Source organism: Pleurodeles waltl, chromosome 6 (genome assembly GCF_031143425.1).
Source record: "Pleurodeles waltl isolate 20211129_DDA chromosome 6, aPleWal1.hap1.20221129, whole genome shotgun sequence".
Lineage (NCBI taxonomy): Eukaryota > Metazoa > Chordata > Amphibia > Caudata > Salamandridae > Pleurodeles > Pleurodeles waltl.
The window spans coordinates 286,596,498-286,612,274 of NC_090445.1; positions in this window are offsets into that span (position 1 = coordinate 286,596,498).

The following is a 15,777-nucleotide window of genomic DNA, read 5'->3' on the forward strand; positions in this document are numbered from 1 at the left end:
CTCCTAGAATGTCACTTCTGGAAAGTTGGCAGTTTCCTTTGCTCTCTCAGCAGACAGGCTGGCTTCTAGGCCCTTCAGGATAGATGACCAGCTCTTGCAGAGAGAGAGAGACTCAGGTTGATATCCCCACAACCCTGTGAAGTTGGTTGTCACGAAGACAATGGTTGTACATCAGTCCTCTGAGTACTTTCCGGGGCATTCTCTTTCTTGGTCATACAGAACCTGAAATTGGAACCACAAGTAAGTCCCACTTCTGTACAGTCAAAGCAGACAGGAGGTATGGATTAATTATCTGCACTTTAAAAACTGGATTGTGTTGGTCCTCCTTCCAAGTGCCTTCTGGAGGCTGTTTTCCAGACACAGGTGTATAAAATGAAACTAATGAAGTGATAATCCACACAGGAGGGTAGTTTCTAGCCTGGTAGACCCACTTGTAGACCTGGTAGACCATTTGTACTCATAGGTAGTAAGGTAGTACACTACCTTACAGCAGACAGTTCTCACAAGAAATTTTAAGACATCAACTAGTTTAACATTGCAACGTTACAAACCTTTTTTGTCAGCACTGTATGAACAATGAATAAGTGTGAATTATCTGCTTTCACAAAACATTTCCGAACATTTATTTATGCAATGAAGCTAACACATGATGCCTTGTCGACTAGGCCTATAATTTAATAATTACTCCATGCCTAGGGTGTTTAAGCAAATACATTTCATTAATACATTAGTATGATCCACTAATACATTTTATTCTTCATGTGCACATTACTTAAACAATTAATGTATATTCTTTATTAATTTTGTACATGGCATGGTGGCCAGTTATGTGGCCACCTTTTCCAAAAACACTTGATTTCTCTATGTTAGTATCATTCATGTAAAATCTTAGCTATTAATCATTGCAAATTTATTAGTAATTAATTCAGCTTTTACGATCTCTCTGCTGATGACTAGATGTGTCATCACACCTTATATCACATAACACAATTTTTTTAATCTAAAATGTTGTTTCATTATAATATTTGACATTTCTTTTCCTTCTCCAGTTTTAAATCAAAATGTCTGCTTCTCACCATTTCTAATTTAATTTCTTACCTCCTCTGATCATTTTTCATTTTCTGCCTTTTAATTACAGTATACAATTTATGAGCTCCCCATAAGCCAATGATACTAATTATAACAATCAATATTACCTGTAATATTTTCACAATTATACCTTTCCCTAGGTTCCCCAGACAATTTCCCAAAGAAGCGAAACCTTTGCCAACTTTTGTGCAACAATGTTGCGATTTCAGCACTTTACCGACTCCACCCTCCTTTGCTAAAATGATATCTAATGCAAGGCGGTTGTGAAGAGTCATAGAACGTACTGCAGCCATTTCTGTGTCCATTAAGACCATGACTCCTGAAAACCTAGTCAGCATGTTATCCACAATAGTAGACAACTTTCGAATCTTCAAAGATTTTAGAATAACTCCGACTGAGTGAATCAGTGCTCCAAATATATCTCCAATTATGTCAGAATAAGATTCTCTCTTTGGTCTAGCAAAGTGTAATTTATTCAGTTTAGGTGTCTCATTTAGATGTTTAAGTTGATAAATCTCTGGGAACCCAATTCCCAAATAGCATGTACCATACCATCCTCTTGGAAGACTGTAATAGGCATTCTGTCCACAAATGTAATAAACCCCTGGAATCGCTGGGTCTTGTCCATTAAGCATAAAAGTCAATTTCCTCTGAAAGAGAAACGCATGTCTGCATTCACTCGTTCCCACAAACAAGGTGTCTGTTCTGGATTGTGCCTTGTATATACATAGCTTCCTTACATGTTGCACACCTAAAGCTAATTTCCCTTGTGTTTTAGTTTCACTAAATGCATAGTCATTTCTAAATATTATTTTCACTAATATCTTGATCTATTTTCTCCTTTAACTCCTTTCTCCTGTCATCAGTTTGATCTAGAAAACTCTTTTCTACTGGTGAAAGTAAGCATGTGGGTTATTCCTATGCATGCAAGCTGTGCCAAATGTTAATGTAGGTTCAAAGAAACCTCTCACTAATTCTTTATGCTTTTCCCCAGCCAAGCTACTCAAGTATTTAATGATAGGAACAAAGGACAACACTAAGGGCCTAATTATGACCTTGCCGGAGGGGATTACTCCATCCCAAACGTGACGGATATCCCACCCGCCGTTTTACAAGTTTGACAGGCTATAATGGAACTTGTAAGACGGCGGGGGGATATCCGTCACATTTGGGACAGAGTAATCCCCTCCGCCAAACTTGTAATCAGCCCCTAAATCATGAATGGAGTAAAAATACTGTATGTGTTTTTGGTTATATAACCTTGTAAATAAAAGACTGCAACTAATTACATATGTTAGTGGCAAGCTGTGATAACTTCTACTGATGAAGGAGTTTGCATGCAAACCTAACATTCTCTCACATTCATTGTCTCAACATATTCATACAGCAAGCGATAGAAAACATTAGAAGAATGATCTCCTTGTGAGTTATCTAGGTGCAAGTATTTTTCATCCTGCTTGAACGTGTCTAATTCTGTAGGTGTGGTGGTTCCTACAGAAGAAGTATAATTAGTTTCAGCTTTATTAAGAAAGCTCATGCTCACAATCAATATCGAACATACTATCATGCACACAATTGCTAAGCCAATACCTAGGTATTTACACCTATTACTTCTAACCTGCTTGTTATGATTATCTATGATCTGTAAAAAATCAGAAAGTAAAAAAGGAAAAATTTCAAAAAACTTTGCAATTATTTACAGCTTTCAGTCTTTTTTCCAGAACTTCTGTCAAAAATCAGTAACTGTTGTCACAAAATCGGTTTAGCGGCTTGTCAAATCAGTTTATTTCAAAGTCTTTTCAGGTTTATTTTAATGTCTCTTTCTTTTCTTCAGTTTCACAGAATCTCTTTCAAAAGATAGTTCATAAAACCAACTTCACCTGCCAAAATATTGACCTGGAATTTCAGAATCAAAACAAAATGACAAAAATTCACTCTGCCAATCGCTAGTTGTTGCGCATGCCCTTTCAGGCCTAGTGTATCTTCGATTTTCAATCCGTTTTCTTTTCAGTAATCGATCTCCACTTAGTTCTCCATCCCTCAAGTCTTCTTTTCTTGTGGTGTCTACTTCTTCTTCGATTGTTGACACTGTTATTGATTATTTTCTCTTAGATTGTGCTCTTGACCATTTGTCTTCTTTCAGTTTCCCTTTGTTAGTGCTCTTTTCAGTGCCATACTTTCATCTTTTCCTTGTTCTTCAGGATTTTGACTTGAAGTACCTGCAACTGGCCTTGGAGGAGTCAGATCGGTTTGACTTTAATCTAACTCAACTCCCTCCGGGTCGGTGGGTTGCTCTGTTTGTCTTTTGAGACCGTCTGCTTCTGGGAGAGCCCTCCTCTGACTTGACTCTCCTGCAACATTCAGGTTTGTTCAATGTCACTTTCCTGTAAGTCCTCCATTTCGTTTCTCACACGAGTGTCTGGATTTTCCTCTGTCTGCTCATATTCTGTTTTTGATTCTCCAGTTTCCTTCTCTGTTTTAGGAGTTTGTCTGGATGTTGTTGGTACTCTCAACAACTCTTTTTCATTGTCCAAAGGACAGAGTACTTTTCAAGTGTGACTGGCATGTATCCAGTTCGGAACTCCTGCACACTTTGCAGCCATAGTAGTAACCAGTACTACTTGGTGAGGACCCTTCCACCGGGGTTCCAAACAAGTCTTCCTTACGTGTTTTCGGATCACAACGCAGTCTGCAGCTCTCAGGTTGTGACTCTGACCTTGGGATGGCAGCACAGTTGTGGCTTCCACCTGAAAAAAATACCGAACTACAGCAGTTAGACCCTTGCAGTAGTTTATCACCATATCATCTGTTATGTTCCCAAGAGCATTGGCAGGAACCTGCTGGCAACCTCATTGCTCAGCCCATGAGGATTTCATGTGGCAACAGTCCACTTTTCCTGTGGGGTGTGTTTCTCATGCTCATCAGAACTAACTGTAGTGCATCTGGCCATTTCAAATTTGTGGACGCACACATCTTTGCAAGTCGTGACTTCAGGGTACCATTCATCTATTCTACGAGTCCTGGGGCTTCAGGGTGGTAACTACAATGCAACTTCTGCTCAATGTTTAAGGCTGAACACAGTCATTTAATAACTTTGTTATTGAAGTGACATCCTCTATCTGATTCTAAAGAGACCGTAAAATCAAAACGTGTTATCAGCTCCCTAAGCAATAACTTTGCTACGGTAAGGCTATAATTCCTATGTGTGGGGTATGCTTCAATTCAATGATTATAAAATGCAAACGATCATCAGCACATACCACAATTCTCCACACACAGGCATTTCAATTAAATCCATTTGCATTCTGCTAAATGGACCTCCCGCTCTCCCAATGTGGCTCATGTTGACAACTGTTCTTTTACTTTTACCCACATTCATCTGTTGGCAGATGATACAATGGTGGCAAACTGCTTTGGCAGCCTGTCTAAACTTTGATTTCAACCATGTCTGCTTAAAGGTTCGAATCATGGCATCCCTCCCAGCATATGCTTGACCACGGTAATATCTAGCCATTTGAGTCAGGCAATTTGGCATGACTACTTGTCCCTCCCCGGACACCCATATGTCATCTTGCCTCTCTACACATTTCATTTTATCCCACGTTTTCTTTTCTTATTTGTCAACATTTTCCTGGAGGCTCTTTAGCTCTTCCCAGGTATCAACAACAATCTAAGCAAAATTTGTACAAATTTCTACAAATATTCAGATAACTGTTCCATTCGTCTTTTAAAGAGATACAATTCAATGTGTAAAACCTTGTGACTTGATCTGCATATCCATTTCCCATTGAAACAAAATCTTGTGATCTCTGGTGTGCACTGCATTTCACTACGGCGATCTTTTCAGGCATTTGTAAAACTTGTAACAAATCATTAATTCTTTCACCATTTCTAACTGGTAAACCAGAAGAGGTCATGAAACCTCTCTGTGATCATAGCTGCCCAAAATTGTGCACTGTTCCAAATCCATATTTTCTGTCTTTATAAATGGTAACTTTATGCTGCGCAGAAACATGGCATGTTCTAATAAGAGCCACCAATTTAGCTGATTGTGCCGAATATACTCCCCAAAGCCAGGAAGATTTGAGTATACCAGAAATTGTGCACACAGTAAATCCTGCTTTTAGTGTTCCAATGCTATCTCTTGAACAGGAATCATCAACAAAAATAATTTGGTCATTTTCTTCCAATCAGGTATTTCAAATGTCAGGTCTAGGTTTTGTGCATAATTCAGTTACTCCAGGCAGTCATGGTCAACATTTTTTAATTTGTCAATTTCAACATTTTCTCTTGGAAGCAAAGTTGCGCACTGTACACCTTTTCAGAGTAACATTTGGAGACCCCCAAATAACAGTTTCATATCAGGTCAATCTTGCATTTGTCAAGTGCTGTGTCTTTGTTTGGGTAAGCAAAACTTCAATGGAGTGAAGGACCAAAACAGTTAAGGGATGTGCCATCACAATGCTCTAACTCTGAGTGAGACTCAATCCAACCACTGCCACAGTTTGCAAACAGCCAGGTAATGCTGCTGATACTGGGTTCAAAGTAGCTGAAAAATATGCTATGGGGCAGTTTATACCACCATTTACCTGAGTCAAAACAGAAAGGGAACATACATCATGTTCATGACAAAACAACATCAATGTTTTTGTGTAGTCAGGCATTCCCAAAGCTGGAGCTTTGAACAGACTTTCTCTCAACTCAGAAAATGATTTCATACAAGCTTGGTCTAACTCTAGGGGGTCAGTAACCTCTTTGTGTGTGTCAACTTCTGCAGTGGTTTAAAAATTATTGAAAAATTGGGAATCCACTGGTGACAATAGCTCACCATTCCCAGAAACATTCAGAATTCTTGTTGTGTAGCTGGGGGATTCATCTGCAGTATGGCAATGACTCTCTCTCTGGAAATCTTTCTAGCACCCTTTTCAATTTGGTGTCCCAAATATTTCACTTCTGTCTGACAGTACTGCAATTTTGCTGGGGACACCTTCCCAAATAATTTAGTAAGGCAATCGTATCTTGCCTGCATGCTTGCTTCGCTTTTGAAGCGACCAACAAATAATCAATGTACCGAACCAATGTCGATTGGAATAGCATTTCCAATGTCTCCAAATTCTTTTTCAGTATCTGATTAAAAATGGATGGGGATTCTGAAAAACCTTGAGGAATTCTGCAGCAACAATATATACGATCAAGGAATTTAAAGCAGAAAAGAAACTGGCTATCCTTGTGAAGAGGTACAGAAAAGAATGCTTGTTATAGGTCCACTATGGTGAACCATTCAACATCACATGGGATCTGAAATAATATCACTGCTGGATTTGGCACCACTGGACAACATTTAATCACAATATGATTGATTTTCCTCAAATCCTGAACAATCTGAAATTTCCCACAGGGTTTTCGCAATCCCATGATAGGTGAGTTACATGGCTGCTCAATACTTCCTTTAGAACGCCTTGTCTTACGAATTCTGCAATTATAGGTGCAATCCCTTCAATGGTGTCTTGTGTCATGTGGTGTTGGAAATGGCCCTTCTGCAGGGTTATCCCCAGACTTTTTGCCTTCCTCCTTCTCTTTTTCTGACCTCATTTTTGCTGGTTTTTAGACTCTGCGCACTTTACCACTGCTAACCAGTGCTAAAGTGCATATGCTCTCTTACTTTGAACATGGTAACATTGGATCATACCCAATTGGACTATTTAATTTACTTATACGTCCCTAGTAATTTGCACTGTATGTGCCTAGGGCCGGTAGATTAAATGCTACTAGTGGGCCTGCAGCACTGGTTGTGTCACCCACTTAAGCAGCCCCTGAACCTGGTCTCAGGCCTGCCATTGCAAGGCCTGTGTGTGCAGTTTCACTGCCACTTCGACTTGGCATTTAAAAGTACTTGCCAAGCCTAAAATACCCCTTTTGCTACATAAAAGTCACCCCTAATGTATGCCCTAGGTAACCCCTAGAGCAGGGTGCTGTGTGGGTAAAAGGCAGGACATGCACCTGTGTAGTTTACATTTCCTGGTAGTGTAAAACTCCTAAATTCGTTTTTACACTACTGTGAGGCCTGCTCCCTTCATAGGCTAACATTGGGGCTGCCCTAATACATTGTTGAAGTGGTAGCTGCTGATCTGAAAGGAGTAGGAAGGTCATATTTAGTATGGCCAGAATGGTAATACAAAATCCTGCTGACTGGTGAAGTTGGTTTTAATATTACTATTTTAGAAATGCCACTTTTAGAAAGTGAGATTTCTCTGCACTTAAATCTTTCTGTGCCTTACAATCCACGTCTGGCTGGGCTTAGTTGACAGTTCCTTGTGCATTCACTCAGACAAACCCCAAACACAGGGTACTCATCCTCACTTGCCTACATCTGCATTTTGAATGGATCTTCCTGGGCTGGGAGGGTGGAGGGCCTGCTCTCACACAAAGGGCTGCCACACCCCCTACTGGGACCCTGGCAGACAGGATTGAACTGAAAGGGGATCTGGTGCACGTCTAAGCCAAGTCTCCCCCACTTCAAAGGCGCATTTGTGTATAAAACAGGGCCTCTGCCCTACCACCTTAGACACTTCCTGGAGAAGAAAACTTGTAACCAGAACCTGCATCCTGCCAAGAAGAACTGCCTGGCTGCCCAAAGGACTCGCCTGACTGCTTTCTACAGAAGACTGCTGACTGACTGTTGCCCTGCTGCCTTGCTGAACTCTTGCCTTGCTGCAGAAGTGCTCTCCAAGGGCTTGGATAGAGCTTGCCTCCTGTTCCCTGAAGTCTCAGGACCAAAAAGACTTCTTTCTTTCAACTGGACTCCTTGTGCGGCGAAAAATTTGACTCAAAGCTTATTCCGCAGTGAAAAATTCACTGCACGCAGAACCAGGAAGATGCCGCTCGACTTCGCGAGGAAAAGATTGACGCGTCTCCTGCGGTGCGACCGGCACTTCAACGCACGGCCCGCCTGGACAACGCCGCCCAACTTCCAAAGGGGAAAACGACGCAGCACCTGCCGTGAGGAAGAAAATTCCACGCACAGCCCACCGGAACGACGTGCAGCCGGACAACAAACCCAGGATTCCAAGCACAGACCCCGGGGTATCCGAAAACCCTGCAACCCACAGAGGAGACCTGTCCACGCCGGAAATAGACGCAACGTCTTTCCTGCGTGAAAAATAACGACACAAGTCTGTGTGTGAAGGGGCGAAACCGAAACACACACCATTTTCCACGCATCTCCTCCTCTGCGGCCCTTTGCGGAGATTTTTCACTCCAAACCAGATACTTTGCACTTGAAAGAGACTTTGTTTGCTTTTTAAAGACTTAAAACACTTTATATTACTTTCCAGTGATATCTCTACAATTTCTTATTGCATTTTTTTATCGTTTTGACCTGCAAATACCCAGATAAATATTATATATTTTTCTAAACACTGTGTGGTGTATTTTTGTGGTGCTATATTGTGTTATTGTAGGATTTATTGCACAAATACTTTACACATTGCCTTCTAAGTTAAGCCTGACTGCTCAGTGCCAAGCTACCAGAGGGTGGGCACAGGATAATTTGGATTGTGTGTGACTTACCCTGACTAGAGTGAGGGTCCTTGCTTGGACAGGGGGTAACCTGACTGCCAACCAAAGACCCCATTTCTAACATGTGGTAATGGGGAATTTGGGGGAAAACTGCATTTGGCTTGACTGGGACTTTAACTGGCTCAACTTCTTTAATTAGACCAATGTCTTTCCCTGAAAAATCCCATAGTTTCATCTTAACTGTTCCCTGTAAGTCAGGAGGAAGATCTTGTACTGTAAAGACAGGAAAGAAACTGATCAATGGGTACTCTTCATTTACTGAGTTACAATCAGTTGCCTCAGATTGGTCATCTTATTCATCACTATTTGTCTGTATGGCAAGTCCATCATTTGAACAGGTAATTGAACATCTCGTTTGCATAGCAAGTCCCTTCCTAGTAAGGAAACCGGACTAGAGTCACAAACCACAAATTTGTGCAAGCCTTTGAAATTTTCAATTTTAACTGTAACTGTCTCTTTAATTGGATTTGTCAAATACTGGTTTGCAACTCCAACAATCTGTACTGTTTTCCCTGAATGAGGTAAGTTGGAAACTTCTGCAGTTCTCACAGTAGAGCGTGTAGCTCCTATATCAACTAAGAATGTGACTTTGTGACCCACTACTTTACCCTTCACATGTGGGCCTTTCTGGTCTACTTCTAATGAAGCTGCTAACACACATTCTTCTTCGTCTGAACTCTCACTCACCCACTCATCATTTGATTCATCTTCACTGTGTAATGGGTATTGGTTTATTGTGGTATTGGTGTTAAACCATTGACCTGTACCCAGCTGAGGAAGATTCATTTGCTGCTGTTCCATTCGGGCTTGAGGTATCTGAACTTGTTGCCTGGGTACCATTTGAACTTGGGGTTGCATTTGCTGCGACTGTGGCATCTGAATATGGCATTTCGATCTCTTGCATGGGCTGAGGACCTTGCACTTGATTCACATTATTTTGGAAATTAAAATGTTGACCTCTCATTCTTGGTCCTCTCATACTTGAAAAAGGATTGATTTCATTCGTCTGTGGAGCAGCACCTTCTTGTCCTAGCATCGGACACTCCTGCTTCCAATGTCTGAGGGCTTCACAAGCGTGACAAGGCAATGTCATTTTCATAGTCTGCATAACATTCTGGGTAACTACAGTGTTCAAGTCAACACCACGGCTCACATTTCCATTTACACTCCTTTTGCATTGAACCCACAAGTCAGCTGGAACCACTATTTCTAATGAGGGTATTCAAGTCTTCCCACAGGCATTTTGCAAGCTTCACAAACCTGTCTGTTTGTTGGTACCACTCCACTGGCTTCTCTCTCAATCTAGGGTAGTCATTTGTAAATGACAGAATGTCACTTCTGCTCCAAGAGACATGTACAAAATTCCCTCCTGGAATTTCTCTCATTGGTAATATTTTTATTGGATTGTCAGTCTGCTGCACACTGGCAATTAAATTTGCAGACTCTCTTTTCTTCTAGTCTCGTTTCTTTACCCATCTACCTTCCCATTTATCTAATGCTCCCGATGTCTGAATGCTCTGGATCAATTCCCTAAGGTGAATTTTCATTCCCGGTATTCTCATGTTCACAATATCTTCTGAGTCAAATTCTAACTTGTAACTTCTCCTCAAATGCTTTCTTTTCCCGAACTCTATGTGGTATTTCTCTGACAGGTCTGTTAATTTCTGGTGTACCAATCCCGCTTTGTTGGTAATTAGTTTTCACAAGAAGCGCAATTCATCTTCAATGTATGAGTCAATTTTGTTTAATCCAATTGTTCCCTCAATTAATTCCTCTATTTCTACTTTAAGCCTGGTCAAATTCAATGGACTTTCTCCATGTGGCTCTCCTTGTGTGCTATTCAGCCTCTCCAGCCATTCAGTTAATTTCTGTGCTGTCAAACATTGTAACAAGATATTATTATTACTTACAGTGGGCACTTGCTGTAATGTTAGGCATGGAGTCTCTGGGGTCATCAAAAATGGGATAGGACTTATGTCTGGTCTCCCTGGACTATTCGGTGGAGTCCTGGAAAAATTCAAGTCAATCATTGGACCTATCATGTCAAATGTCACATTGAATCTCTCCATTTCTACACTTGAATTCAAAATTTTCAGTTTACTGCTTTTACTATTTTCCTGAGCAAATACAGGTATAACGGCACCAATAGTAATGGGTACTGACACAGCGCCTGGACTCGGTTGGACTTTTTGATCTCTAGACTACATTACTCCTGTATTCTGACTTGGCAATGCAGATGTATTTGTCTGTGACACTGTTATGGGGGTGTATTGTGGGAATGTCTGGGCTTGCAACATTAGGTGTAGACTCTATTTGGATCAGCTTCAGCTTCTGATAAACCTCTCTCATCTGTGAAAATTGCTCTGTTGGCACTATTATACTTGGTGTAGAATTTACAAGGAAGGCGTCTGGATAAATCCTAGGTATCTCAACCTGCGGCAAACAGAATACTAAGAAGAAGGGTTCATATCCTTCTGAGGAAAAGAAGCAGGAATCAAAGAGGTCTAGAAAGTCTTTGACCTATGATGATGAGTTTATTTTGAAATTACTGAGACATCGTCCCCCACCTTATGCAGCTCTTGAGACAGGTCCAAGTACTAGTGCCGATCCTACAGCAAACATATATACGTGAGAGCCCTGTTGTTTTCTGGAGTGATTTTCATCAATCTCAATATTGTGGACTGGCCAAGAAGATCACCAGCTATTTGCAATTGGTAACAAATTTTACAGCGAGGACCATACCCTTCTTAAAACTTTGGGGCAGATGTACGAAAGGATTTTACCCATTCTGTGTCTATGGGGAAAACCTTTCGTACATATGACCCTTAGATTCATATATAACTCGGGTACTAACCTTCACCATAGCGTCTCGGGAAATGGAGGAACCAGCCATCTGTATAAGAGCTTACACTATCATCATCATTTGTGCATCCTAAACAAAAATGGACCTTTCAGTCTCCCTTGACTTGAATTCATATTTATTGAAGATTTGTGTGCGCACCTGTAAGACGCAAAGGAACCGCTTTTGATAAAAAAGTCACGCAAACTGTAGGGTAGATCAACTTTAGCCAAATGGCTCAGTGTTGTGTATTATGAAATGGCATGATGATAGATGCTAAGAGGGTATAACAGGGGCCAAATTAACCTAGCTCCAATATATGCCATTGGACCTTGGGCAGTTACTGACATAAACCCACTTGTACTCGACTGTAGACTCGAGCACTAAAGTCATACAGACTACTGGTAAGTTTTAACTACTCTGCCAGTGCACTGTTGCACAGCGATAATTACGTCTATGAGTGACAACTCGTGTTTTGTACATATATGTCAATGAGACGTCATCAGCACAACGTGCTTTTTTTTATTGTTAGCACAAAAGTCTGTTTATTTTCACTTGCGCGTTGTGTAGTTATTAGACAATGTATCTCCTTGTTTTTAAACCATTTAATAAGTAAAATAGTTAGGTGATTACGAGACTTACTCGTGATTATCAAGCCACATCAGGTGACCTAATTAAGCCCAGGACCATACGGTGCACTGCAGAGCACACTGTAAGCCTAAAACGCACAATAAATTGAAATGTGCTTGTTAAATGAGGACCCGCAATCATTTTTTTAAATAAACCACAGGGTCTATATTACGAGGAAGAGGCATTGAAAAGAGAGGCCGGTTCGTTTGCCAACAGAGTAACACATCTGAGATTCACAAAAATATTGCACTTACTGGTGCCCTGGTTTGGATCAGGTTGAAAGTGTTTCACTAATACGTGGGAAGAAATCAGGTGTTTCCTGTCAGTGTTTCATGTTCCACAACATGCTCTGTCGAAACATAGCTCAGTCACGCACTGCAGCAGAAAAGGAAGTCTGCAAATTAAGAAAATGTCCCTGGTTCTGAGTTGCTCTTTGTATTGCTAAGTACTCCAATTGCTGTTGCTGTTACTGTTATTTTGCATTTGCATAGAGCACTGTGGGGATCCCTTGCCCCTGCCACCGCAGCTGCACTCCCCGCCTGGGTGCTTTAGTCAGTTTGGTGTTGGATGGTGGTGGGTGGGGAGGGGGTGGTGGTGAGGGAGTCGTTGAGTGGTTAAGTGTACGGATGGAGTTGAAGGGATTTTTGGATGCGTGTGCAGGGGAGGGCTTCCTTTTTCTTTCCTTCTCATGTGCACCCAGTAGGTGTCGCTATGTCCAGGAGGTTAGTAGAGGAGATTAGTGGACTTTGCAGTAGTTTTGCTGGGGTGGCGCGTACATCCCAAACGAGGGATATTTTGAAAAAATCGTAGAACTGTATTGCCCCATAGACTTTCTTTGAAGCAGTGTCACTTTCAGGCAGGAGACTGCTAAATCAAAGCTGTTTTTGACGTAAAAAATCCTGAGCCTCTCGCCTAATTCGGGTCTGTTGACATGAATAGTGATGGTAAGGATGACTTTGGAGACGAAGATTAGGGAAGTGCTACAGATCCCATATGAGGTTGAAAGGAGCAACCTACTGGTACCAAAATTTTGAAAGCAAGGTGGGCCAATGAGACAGGCAGTGACAGGTGTGTCAGCAGCAGTGATGGGTTGTTAACCACTGTACCCTAATAGTTTAGTAGTGCGGGTTCGGGGAAATATGATAGAAGTAGTAGATGACCGAGCATCAGGGGCAGCAGGTCTGGGGCTGGCAGAGCAGCAACGTGCCACCATTCGCCTCTGGCAGGCGTACCTGCATGATGACATCCACAGGACCCTGACCAGTAGTATATGCCCACTTACACCACTGGGTTTAGAGTGCTTCGGAGCCTGCACACAAGGGACCTACCCTGCCATGATCGCCCTGGCCTAGGGGCACCCACAGCCCTCATCCCCCACCCAGCTAGCTCCTGAAGCGTGCAAAGTCAGGATTCACAATCTGTACTCACCCCCTTGTGGCTGCTGTGATGCCCTCAAGCGCCCATCCAACTCTGGATAGGCCACCTCCAGGATGCGGAACATCAGGGGGTCATGGTGCGAAGGGCACCCCTTCCACATTGGGAGGCCAGCCCCAGCTGGGCCTTCACCATTTTCTTGGTCCAGCGGTGCAGGTCCTCTCATCTCTTGCGGCACTGGGTGCTATGCCTGTGATAGACCCCTAGGGTCCTCACCTCCTTGGCGATGGCACGCCAAATACCCTTTTTCTGGTGGGTGCTGACCTAGAGAGAAAAGACCGCAGAAAAGGAAATTACTCACCCGTCTGGACCGGCATACTCATTGCCCCCCAGTTCCCACCCATGCCCTGATGCACATACACTGACCACCTCTCATGCAGCACTCAGGCCAGGACGCATCAGCATCCGCCAACATGTGGCTTACATCCACACCACTCCAAACATGCATTGGTCACACAACATGCTCACAGTGTACTCACCTGTTTGTCTGGAGGACCATAGAGTAACGTGTACTGGGGTAGGACCCCATCCACCAGTTTCTCCAACTCCTATGCAGTGAAGGCAGGGGCCCTTTCCCCAGAAACTGTATCCATTGTGGCTTCCAGACTCAGGTCACAGCAGCACTTGCAGTGTAGGTCCTCTCCTGTTGACGATCAGGTAGCAGTGAGTGAATAGTTAGAAAATGGCAGTGAAGTCCGCGGCGGTGCGTACCGTCACCGCCGGCGTACAGCGCCATTGGCTCCTATATGTTGCACAACCTAGCCTTGAGACCTCAGGGGCCTTATCTGCAGGAGGATGAGCCTGGAGATGGTCTTGTGGCAGCGGTGGAGCCTGTGGACAGTGAGGAAGAGGAGGCAGATGAAGATGTGGACAACAGAACAAACATTATACAGCAGTACTTCCAGTGACACACAGGTATGACACTGTAACTCAACTTTACTTTTCAGTAAGCTTTTGGACATTGTACATGGCAGCCTCTTACTCTCTGTCTATGGACACTGACTGTACCCTTTGGACTCTCTAATCTCAGATCTGTGTGCCCCATTCTGGCTCCTCCTATATGTACTGCTGCCCACCAAAGGTCATCTTGTAGTATACTTCACTTAACATATACGTTACAATGCTTTGATAATGTTGTACTAATACATTATTCGATTCATGACACTGACTCCAGTATGGTATTTGTTTCAAGGGTGTTTATTTTTGTGCCAATACGTATGGAGGTATGTGCAAGGGGCTGGGGTGATGGTGGAGGAATGTCCAGTTAGAGTCCAGTCCATTGGTATCACAGGTGCATTGTCCAAGGGGACATTGGAAGTGGAGCAATGGCAGTTCAAGGTGGACAGGTGACATAGTGGGACAGAAGAGTGTCAATCAGGAGGGTCTTATTTCCTGGCAGGGGTCTTGGCAATGTTCTCTGTCTTCTGCCTGGATTGCAGGGACCGTTTGTGGGGTGGTTCTCCTTCTGCAGGGGGTGGGGTGCTGGTGGCCTGTTGGTCCTGTGGCGGGGCCTCCTGTCCACTAGCGCCGACGGAGGTGGAAGGCTGTTCCTCGCTTTGGCTAGAGTCAGGCGCCCGTTGTTGTGCCACTGACTCCATCATGGTCTTGCCCATGTCAGCCAGCACCCCTGCAATGGTGACCAGGATGGTGTATATTTTTGTTAGGTCCTCCCTGATCCCCAGGTACTGTCCCTCCTGCAGCCGCTGGGTCTCATGTAACTTGGCCAGTATCTGGGCCATGGTCTCCTGGGAATGGTGGTACGCTCCCATGATGTTTGAGAGTGCCTCGTGGAGGGTCGGTTCCCTGAGCCTGTCCTCCCCCTGTCGCACAGCAGTCCTCCCAGCTTCCCTGTTGTCCTGTGCCTCTGTCCCCTGAACCGTGTGCCCACTGCCACTGACCCCAGGTCCCTGATCGTCTTGTGTTTGCTGATTGACGTGTCCTGGGGACGGTGGCATGGGCCCACTGGGTGGGTGCTGTACTAGTGTTTCCTGAGGGGGGGACGCTCAGTGGTGATTTGGGACTGTGGCAGGGTAACCGACTGTCCTGAGGTCCCTGAAGGGCCAGGTTGGTCATCGTGATCCAGGCGTGCAGAGCTGCTGTCATCACTGTGGGCCTCTTCTGGCAGGGGGGCTGGATGTGGCTGGCACCTCCTCTCTGGGGACGTTGGGCAGGGGCCCTGTTGGGAGGAAAATACATTGTCAATGTAT